Source organism: Crocuta crocuta, unplaced genomic scaffold (genome assembly GCF_008692635.1).
Source record: "Crocuta crocuta isolate KB4526 unplaced genomic scaffold, BGI_CrCroc_1.0 scaffold255, whole genome shotgun sequence".
Classification (NCBI taxonomy): domain Eukaryota; kingdom Metazoa; phylum Chordata; class Mammalia; order Carnivora; family Hyaenidae; genus Crocuta; species Crocuta crocuta.
The window spans coordinates 863,045-872,040 of record NW_027530670.1 but is presented as its reverse complement, the minus strand read 5'-3'; positions in this window follow the sequence as shown (position 1 = coordinate 872,040).

The window sequence follows — 8,996 nt, the reverse complement described above, 5'->3', positions numbered from 1 at the left end:
CGGCTACTAGAAGCTGAAAAAGGCAAGAAAGCTGGGTTTTTTCCCTCAAAGCTTCCAAAAGGGGCCAACCCTGATGTACCCTGACTTTAACCCCAAAAACTAAGTTCTGACTTCTGACCTCAAGAAATATAATAGAATAAATTTGTGTCTTTGTGAGTGTGTGTGTGTGTGTGTGTGTGTGTTATTTTAAACCAGTAGATTGTGGCAATTTGTTACAAAAGCAACAGGAAACTAATACACAGGATATTTTAGCCTTGCTGCTCAAAGCCACTGGTCCAGCCAAATCTAGCCCAGGGACCAGGAGGGGTTCTAAGGAAAGTGCCCACTGAAGGTGAAACTCCATCCCTGTTCTGGTTCTCCGTGTCCCATTCATTCTCATCACTCATTGGCATTGAAATTGGAGCTCCTTCAGGAGCAAGGGAGTCAACAGAGAAGTTATACCACAGATGTCCCAGCTGTGAGGAAACAGCAACCAGGACCTTCTCCTCAGGATTAATTCAGAAAAAGGCATGGAAGGGCCAGCCACACTGGCAGCTCTCACAAGAGCAACTGTATCAAGTGGCCCATTGGCATCTGTACCTTCTATAGAGATTTCCTCAGACTCCTGTTGTTTCTACCCCCTGAGTTTAGATTTCTAACGCACACAGGTGCTCTGGCTTGATGGTCATCCCCTCTTTGCAAGTTGAGTCACAAGAGTTCTTCCCAGCAAAAGGGAGGGTACCCTTCTGGCACCGGGTGGGGGAAGGGGACTCTGAGGATGGTCAGGTAGTGACTTCCTCCTGCAGATGTACTTTCCCCCTTGACAGTCTGGAGGTGCTGATATCCTGGTAGGAGCCAGCACAGTGGGAAAGGCACAAAAGATCGTCCTCTGTCCTCCACTTGTGCTCTATTTTGATCATGTTGTATGTCTGCTCTTCTCTCTTTCTTGTCAGAGATGAAGAGAACAGGATCTACCCTAATTAGTTTTTCAATGGACAATTATTGATTTTGAAAATAAAAATATAAATGAGACTGTATATTAACAGTAACAGAAAGGTACTTAACTCTTAATTTTTTTTAAATGTTTTATTTATTTTTGAGAGAGAGAGAGAGCACGAAATCAAGGGAGTGGCAGAGAGAGGGAGACAAAAGATCCGAAGAGGGCTCTGCACTGACAACAGAGAGCCTAGTGTGGGGCTTAAACTTCTGAGTTGTGAGATCGTGACCTGAGCTGAAGTTGGACACTCAACTGACTGAGCCACCCAGGTGCCCCTAGTTTTACTTCTTTTTAAGCTTATCTGTTTTGAGAGAGAGAGAGAGAGAGAGCGTGTGCGAGTGGGGGAGGAGCAGAGAGAGAATTCCAAGCAGGCTCTGCATTGGTGCAGAGCCTGATGTGGGGCTCAAACCCATGAACCTGTGAGATCATAAGCCAAAATTGAGAGTTGGACACTTAACCAAATGAGCAACTCAGATGTCCCATAACTCTCTCTCTCTCTTTTTTTAAAATGTTTTATTTATTTCTGAGAGAGAGAGACAGAAAGCGCGAGCAGGGGAGGGCCAAAGAGAGAGGGAGACACAGAATCTGAAGCAGGCTCCAGGCTCTGAGCTGTCAGCACAGAGCCCGACGCAGGGCTCAAACCCACGAACCGTGAGATCATGACCTGAGCCAAAGTCAGACGCTCAACCGACTGAGCCACCCAGTCATAACTCTTAATTTTAAAACCAAGGAGGAAAAGAAGTCCAGAGAAAAACAAAAATTCCTCTAATTTTGGAAGAAGTTTTGCACTGTGTATTTCAGTGTGTAATTTCACATTCTGGAGCACTAGCTATGGACAGCCTTATATCTGAGACAAGAGAGCAGTGAGTAGAACTGAGGAAAGATGCAAACTACAGCCACAGACCATCTGATGACATTCTCATGTTCTGGACCATGTGATGACACTGCTACCACTTGTTCTCTTGCAAGTATGCGTCCTCCTGCTGCCATCTTCCACTGCAGCCCTAACCTTGGGCTAGGAGTAGAACAAAACACACACACTCTCTGATGAGCCCTGGTGACAATCCAGTAAAGGAAGGGTGCCCATCAAGGACAGTGTTAGTTAATATGGGGAGGCCACCTGCCTTGAACTTCTCTCGGGGCAGTCTGTAGCCATTGTAACTTAGCTACTGTTTATCATAACCAGCCATCTTCTGGAGGGAGGGAGTAGATGCTTGCTCATTGTCTTCAACCTATCTATTGTTCTTAAGACTACCTATTTTGGAGGCATCTGGCTGGCTCAGTCGGTTAAGCATCTGACTTCATCTCAGGCCATGTTTCTCAGGTCATGGGTTTGAGCCCCATGTTGGGTCCTGTGCTAACAGCTCAGAGCCTGAAGCCTGCTTCGGATTCTGTGTCTCCTTCTTTCTTTGCTGCTCCCCCATTCTCATTCCCTCTCTCTCTCAAAATTAAATATTAAAAATTAATGTTTAATTAATATTTTTTAAATTAAAAAATATAAAAAGACTACCCATTTTGGGGACACCTGGCTGCCTCAGCAGGAAGATCTTATGACTCTTGATCTTGGGGTTGTGAGTTTGAGCCTCATGCTGGGTGTAAAGATTACTTAAAAATAAATAATCTTTTAAAAAAGGAAGAAAAAACTACTCATTTTGTTGAAGAGAGAAAGAGTGAAAGCAAGCAGCTCACTGGCAAAATGTTGAGGATTTCCTACATCTCTCACTCTCCAAATTCACACGAGCCTTGAATGAAAAGGAGAATAGCTACTCTTTAAAAGTGAGAGAGGATCAATACTATATATGGTTTGAAATGCTCTCCTAACACATCTTCACCATTCCAAATCCTCTCCATTGTTGTAAAACAAAAGATCATGACCCCAGTAAATGTTAAAATGAATTGATAAAGGGGCACCTGGGTGGCTCAGTTGGTTGAGTTCACTGACTCTTGATTTTGGATCAGGTCATGATCCCAGGATTGTGGGACGGAGCCTGCACAGGGTTCACTTCTTCTCTTCCTTCTATCCCTCTCCCCTGCTTGTGAGTGTGCTCTCTCTCTAAAAAAAAAAAAAAAAAAAAGTGTTTTAACTTTAAAAATAAAATGAATTACTGAAAAGGGAAAAAAGTTTATTTAAATGATTAAAAGGTAAATTATAGGCATAAGGAAAAGGAAACTTTTTTGGGGGGAAAGAAATGTTCTAAAACTGGATTGTGGTAAGGATTATATAACTCTACAAATTCACAAAAGATCAGTAGTATATATTTTCAATAAGTGAATGTTATGGTATGTAAATTCACTTCAATAAAGCTATTAAAAACCCTCTTTTAAAAAATTATAGTTCATTTAGCAATGGAATACTATGCAGCCTTTAAAAAATTGAGGCAGGAGGTGCCCGGCTGGCTCCATTGGTGGAACATGCAACTCTTGATCTTGGCTCATGAGTTCCACTCCTCATGGGGAAAAATAAATAAATAAATAAATAAATAAATAAATAATACATCAACATGCATTAACATGAAGCACCATCCATAAGTGAAGAAGCAAGGTGCAGAATAGTGTGTATAAGATGCTACAAGTTCTTATACAAATATTTGAAAGATTACATAATTTACATAGACCATTTCTGAAAGGACAGACAGGAAAACAATAATATTGTTTGCCTCTGGGGAATAGGCTGCAAGCTTGGGATGAAAGGGAGACTCGCCCTTGTATACCTTTTTGTGCTTTTTGAATTTTGTATTATGAGCTTTTTATTATCTAAAAACAAAGTTGTTTGTTTTCAAGAAACAATCTCAACGATAGGCCCTCTACCTCTACTTGTAGCACCTTGCTAAAAAATTGTCTATGTGTGGTCACCAAATTTGAGCTATAGGCCTTAATTAAATACAAGGCTGGCTGGTGCAAGTTGATTTTAGTAAAATATGTTTGAATTTAGGCTTAAACATTAGATTTGGAATGTAAAAGTGTGATTGACTTTTAGCAATACATCTTTTAAGGATTAGTGGTCTATTCATCCCTAAATATCCAGCCGTTTCTCAATGTCAGGACTATAGCCAGTTGCCCCCATATATCAAAAGGGCCCACTGGTCATTTCTCCAGAGCAGCCTGAGGTATTGTACCTGCACAGGACATGGCCACTGTTCAGATCCATGATAGAAATGCTTTCCCTGACCTGACAAAGAAGGACCCAATTTCTTTCCAGTTTCCTCGGCAACTTACAGGCTGACAGCACAACCTCAGCCCCTTTGTATATAGTCAGAGTGTGCTAGTACTCTGGAGAAGTTAAAAACAACTCTGTGTGGAGAGGTTAAAAAAGCCATTGGCTTTAACTTCAGCTAACTTCTTTCTTTCTTACTGTGTATCAGAAGAATGTGAGGAGGGAATAAAGCTCACTGTTTCTTATTCATACTATAAGTTCCATGAGTCATGACCCACTCATTCAGAAGAAAAGAGCCTGAAACTAGGAAGTTGGTCCGTAGCCTAGTGTGCTCAGAGTAGGAAAAGTTTTCAAGTTGTCTTAAATAATTCTTCAGTCAGTGACAATACAAAACTGAATTATGTAGTTGTAACCATACACCAATGAGAGTGTAGAAACTTCAACTACGTGTAAAAGTATGGATGATCTTCACAAACATAATACTAAGCTATAGGAGTTAGACACAGAAGAGTACAAGCAGAGCTATTTTTGCTACCTGAAGTCAGGCGAGTGGGTACATTCGGTGGGGAGATGGGTTAGGGATAGGAAGAGAGCCCAGAGGCAGGCTGGCAGGGCCAGCTTTGTGAGTATACACACAGAGCCCTGCACTTAGAAAGATCCCACATTGGGTGCCTCCTGGGTGGCTCAGTCGGTTAAGTGTTTGACTTCAGCTTAGGTCATGATCTCATGGTTTATGAGTTCAGGCCCCGCCTTGTGTTTTCACTCTCTGTCTCTCTTTCACTCTTTCTCTCAAAATAAACAAACATTAAAAACAAAAGAAAGAAAGAAAGAAAGAAAGAAAGAAAGAAAGAAAGAAAGAAAGACAGAAAGAAAGAAAGAAAGGAGAAAGAAAGGAGAAAGAAAGGGAAAGAAAGAAAGATCTCACAGTGGGTTGAATGTTCTGCTGTAACACACCTTAATAAAATCTGGACATTGCATTTCCATTTCTCACTGAGCCCTGTAAATTATGCAGTGGTCCTGGGTATTGGTAGTACTCTGTTTCTTTTTTCTTTTCTTTTTTTTCTTTTTTTTTTTTTTAGTATTTATTTATTTTTGAGAGAGAGAGAGGGAGACACAGAATCTGAAGTAGGCTCCAGGCTCCAAACTGTCAGCACAGAGCCCAATGCGGGGCTTTAACACATGAGCTGTGAGATCATGACCTGAGCTGAAGTTGGACACTCAACAAACTGAGCTACCCAGGTGCCCCAGTAATATTCTATTTCTTAATCTGGGTATTGAATTTGTGAATATTCACTAAACTGTACATATTTTGGCATGTTTACTTTTCTTGTATGTGTATTATACTTCAATACAGAAGTTTAAAAACTAAATTACAGACTATTTTAAAAATAACTCAGTGGGGCGCCTGGGTGGCTTAGTCAGTTAAGCATCCGACTTTCGCTCAGGTCATGATCTCGCGGTTCGTGGGTTCGAGCCCCGCGTCGGGCTCTGTGCTGACTGCCAGCTCAGAGCCTGGAGCCTGTTTCCGGGTCTGTGACTCCCTCTCTCTCTGACCCTCCCCTGCTCACGCTGTCTCTCTCTCTCTCCTAGAAATAAATAAAAAACATTAAAAAAAAAATAACTCAGTAAAACTATTTATGGAATGTAGCCAAAGTTGTATTCACAAGAAAATGTAAGGCCTTAAACACTTTGACTGCTGAATGAGAAAAGTTTATTAAGAAATCAGACAACACAGGAAATTAGAAGAGGGGGGAAAAGTCACAGCACAAAGCAAAATATAAAGAAAGTGAAAGGAAGAAATTAACCAAGATAAAAGCAAAATGAGGGGCGCCCTTGTGGTTCACTCAGTTAAGCTTCCAACTTCAGCTCAGGTCATGATCTCACAGTTTGTGGGTTCAAGCCCAGCATTGGGGTCTGTGCTGACAGCTCAGAGCCTAAAGCCTGCTTCAAATTCTGTGTCTCCCTCTCTCTGCTTCTCCCCTGCTCACACTCTGTCTCTCTCTCTAAAAAATGAATAAATGTTAACAAAAAATTTTTAAAAAAAGAGATCCATTCTTTCGGTTGGGAGGAAGCAAACAATAAAACTGATAAGCCACTAGCTAACATAATAAAAAAGAAAGGCAAAACATAAATATACAAATTAGGAATGAGAAAGGGTTTACAGATGGGTACAGAAGAAATGATGAGAAATATAAGGAGGGGATTCAGTCAACATTTGCCCAATCCTATGCTAATACCATATAAAATCTGAATGAAATGGACAATCATGAAGGAAATATAAATTACCAACTGGGACTCAAAGTAGAAAATCTATGCAGACAAATAAGCTTGGACAAAAGTGGTCAAAAGCTATACATAAAAAAAAAAAAAAAAAAAAAGAACCTAGCTATGTCCATGAGCAACTTCTTTCAGATTTTCAGGAAATCAATCATTTTCTTACTATTAAAGCTATTCTAAAGCATAGAGAAAGAAATAAAACATCCCAGTGTTTCATGAAGCCAAAATCTTATAAAGATTGTACAACAATCCTTTTGGATCAGCCTTATTTATAACTACAGATGCAAAATGCCTGCATGGAATATACTAACATTATTTTGTAGGATATTTTGAAAACAATTTGACTAAGCACATTTATTTCAGGAGGGATAGAGTGGCATAAGGAAATCCATTAATACAAATCACCATATAGATAACAGAGGAAAAAGCAGCATAAATAAGAGAAACATTAAAAATGTGATATCATTTAATATTCATTCCTCATAAATATTCTGATAAAAGGAAGACCTTTTTAACATTAACACAGGTGAAAATCCTGTGCATGTGCACTCACACACACATATACATTAATCAACCAGCATTACTCTTCTTTGTCTTTTTTCATTTTAATTTTTTTTCAGAGAGACAGAGAGCACAAAAGTGGAGGAGAGGAGGAGAAGGACAGAGAGAAAGACAGAGAATCTCAAGCAGACTCCACACTCAGCGCAGAGCCTGACATAGGGCTCGATCCCAAAACGAGCCAAAATCAAGAGTCTGATGCTCAACTGACTGAGCCACCCAGGTGCCCCATATTTATTTACTTATTTTTCAAGTAAGCTCTACACTTAGCATTGGACTTGAACTCACAACCCTAAGACCAAGAGTTGCAAGCTCTATCTACTGAGCCAGCCTGACGCCTGTCCCCACTCCCGGTATTACTCTTAATATTCCCATTAGAGTTAGGAGCGTGACAAGGCTGCTCACCACCTCTCCTATTATTAGAACCATGCTCCAACCAAATGAGCTAATTGGCCATTGAACACCCCTCTTATTATTTAATGTTGTTCTGAAAGTGCTAGTTAATGCAATTAGACAACAAACAATAAGTCATAAATACTAGAAGAAAATTATTATCAATTTTATGATTGTCTACCTAGAATCCAAAATAATTAACTGGAAAATTATCAGAAACTATATAAGACTACAGAACATTTTTTTAAAAGTTTATTTATTTAGAAAGAGAGAGCACATGTGGCAGCCAAGGAGTAGAAAGACAGGGAGAAAGAGAATCCCAAGCAGGCTCCACACTGCCAGTGGCGAATCGGGACTTGAACCCACAAACCATGAGATCATGACCTGAGCTGAAGTCAGATGCTTAACTGACTGAACCACCCAGGCGCCCCCATTTTTTTACTGTTTATTTTTTACTGGGCATTTCTCTGTGCTCTTGTGTTGTTTCTAACAACTGGTTGACAAGTGTACAGATACACAGGGCCCCCCCACCCCGGAAGTCAGCAGAGCTTGGTAGTGGTGGGTGGGAGTAGGGTGGGCATCAAACACTTTCAGCTTAGCTGCTTCAAAAACCATGATGGCAAGGCAGGTGGTGCGGTCAACATTGGCAGGAGTGTGTGTGAGCAATCCTATCCCCCAAACTGAGCCCAGTTAATATTCTGAAGCTGATAACCAAGGATGAAGCCTTTTTATTCTGCACTTAGAAGTGAGCTTATAATAAATCAGAGGGGTCCTGGAAGCCCTCTTTGTTATTAGCACCTCACCACAGACTGCAGCCAGAGCACAAAGTTGCCTGTCTGGGAGGGGCAGGAAGACCAGGCTAAGAAAGCAGGCTCCTTTCTCAAGAGCAAAACTAAAGGAAGGGGATAGGGATGTGGGAAGCAAGGAAAAAGGAGGGTGCAGACATCAGCGACCTGAGAGGAGTGCTCCAAGCCCATCAGAAACAGCAAGGGTATGATAGGTCTTCAAGACTTGTGTCATAATTCTCTCCACCTTATCCTGTTTCAGAAGCTTTCCTCCTGGCTCTCTCTTTAGTTGGCACCTATGCACTTTGACTTGTTCTCTCATTCAATCCATACAACCATTTGTAATAGGTTTTTATTTTTTATTTTTTAATGTTTATTTATTTTTGACAGAAAGAGATTGAGAGAGACAGAGAGAGAGAGAGAGAGAGAGACAGCATGAGTGGGGGAGGGGCAGACTGAGAGGGAGACACAGAATCTGAAGCAGGCTCCAGGTTCTGAGCTGTCAGCACAGGGCCCGACTTGGGGCTCAAACTCACAAACCATGAGATCACGACCTGAGCCATCTACGCACCCCTCATAACAGGTTTTTTGACACTTGTGTGTTTCTCTAGATGTCTTTCCTCTGATAAATGTATTTGCTTAGGCTACTTTTTATTTTTTTTTATTTTTTATTTTTTATTNTGCCCCTGGCGACTTTTTAAAAAGTTGAATTATTATGCAGTTTTTGCAACATTTTTTATTGTATCTTAAATATCTTTTCATTCTGTACATATAGCTTCTCTCATTATTTTGCAGACTGTGGTTACTTAGTATTTAACAGACATTTGGGTGAACTGCAATTTTTGGTATTATG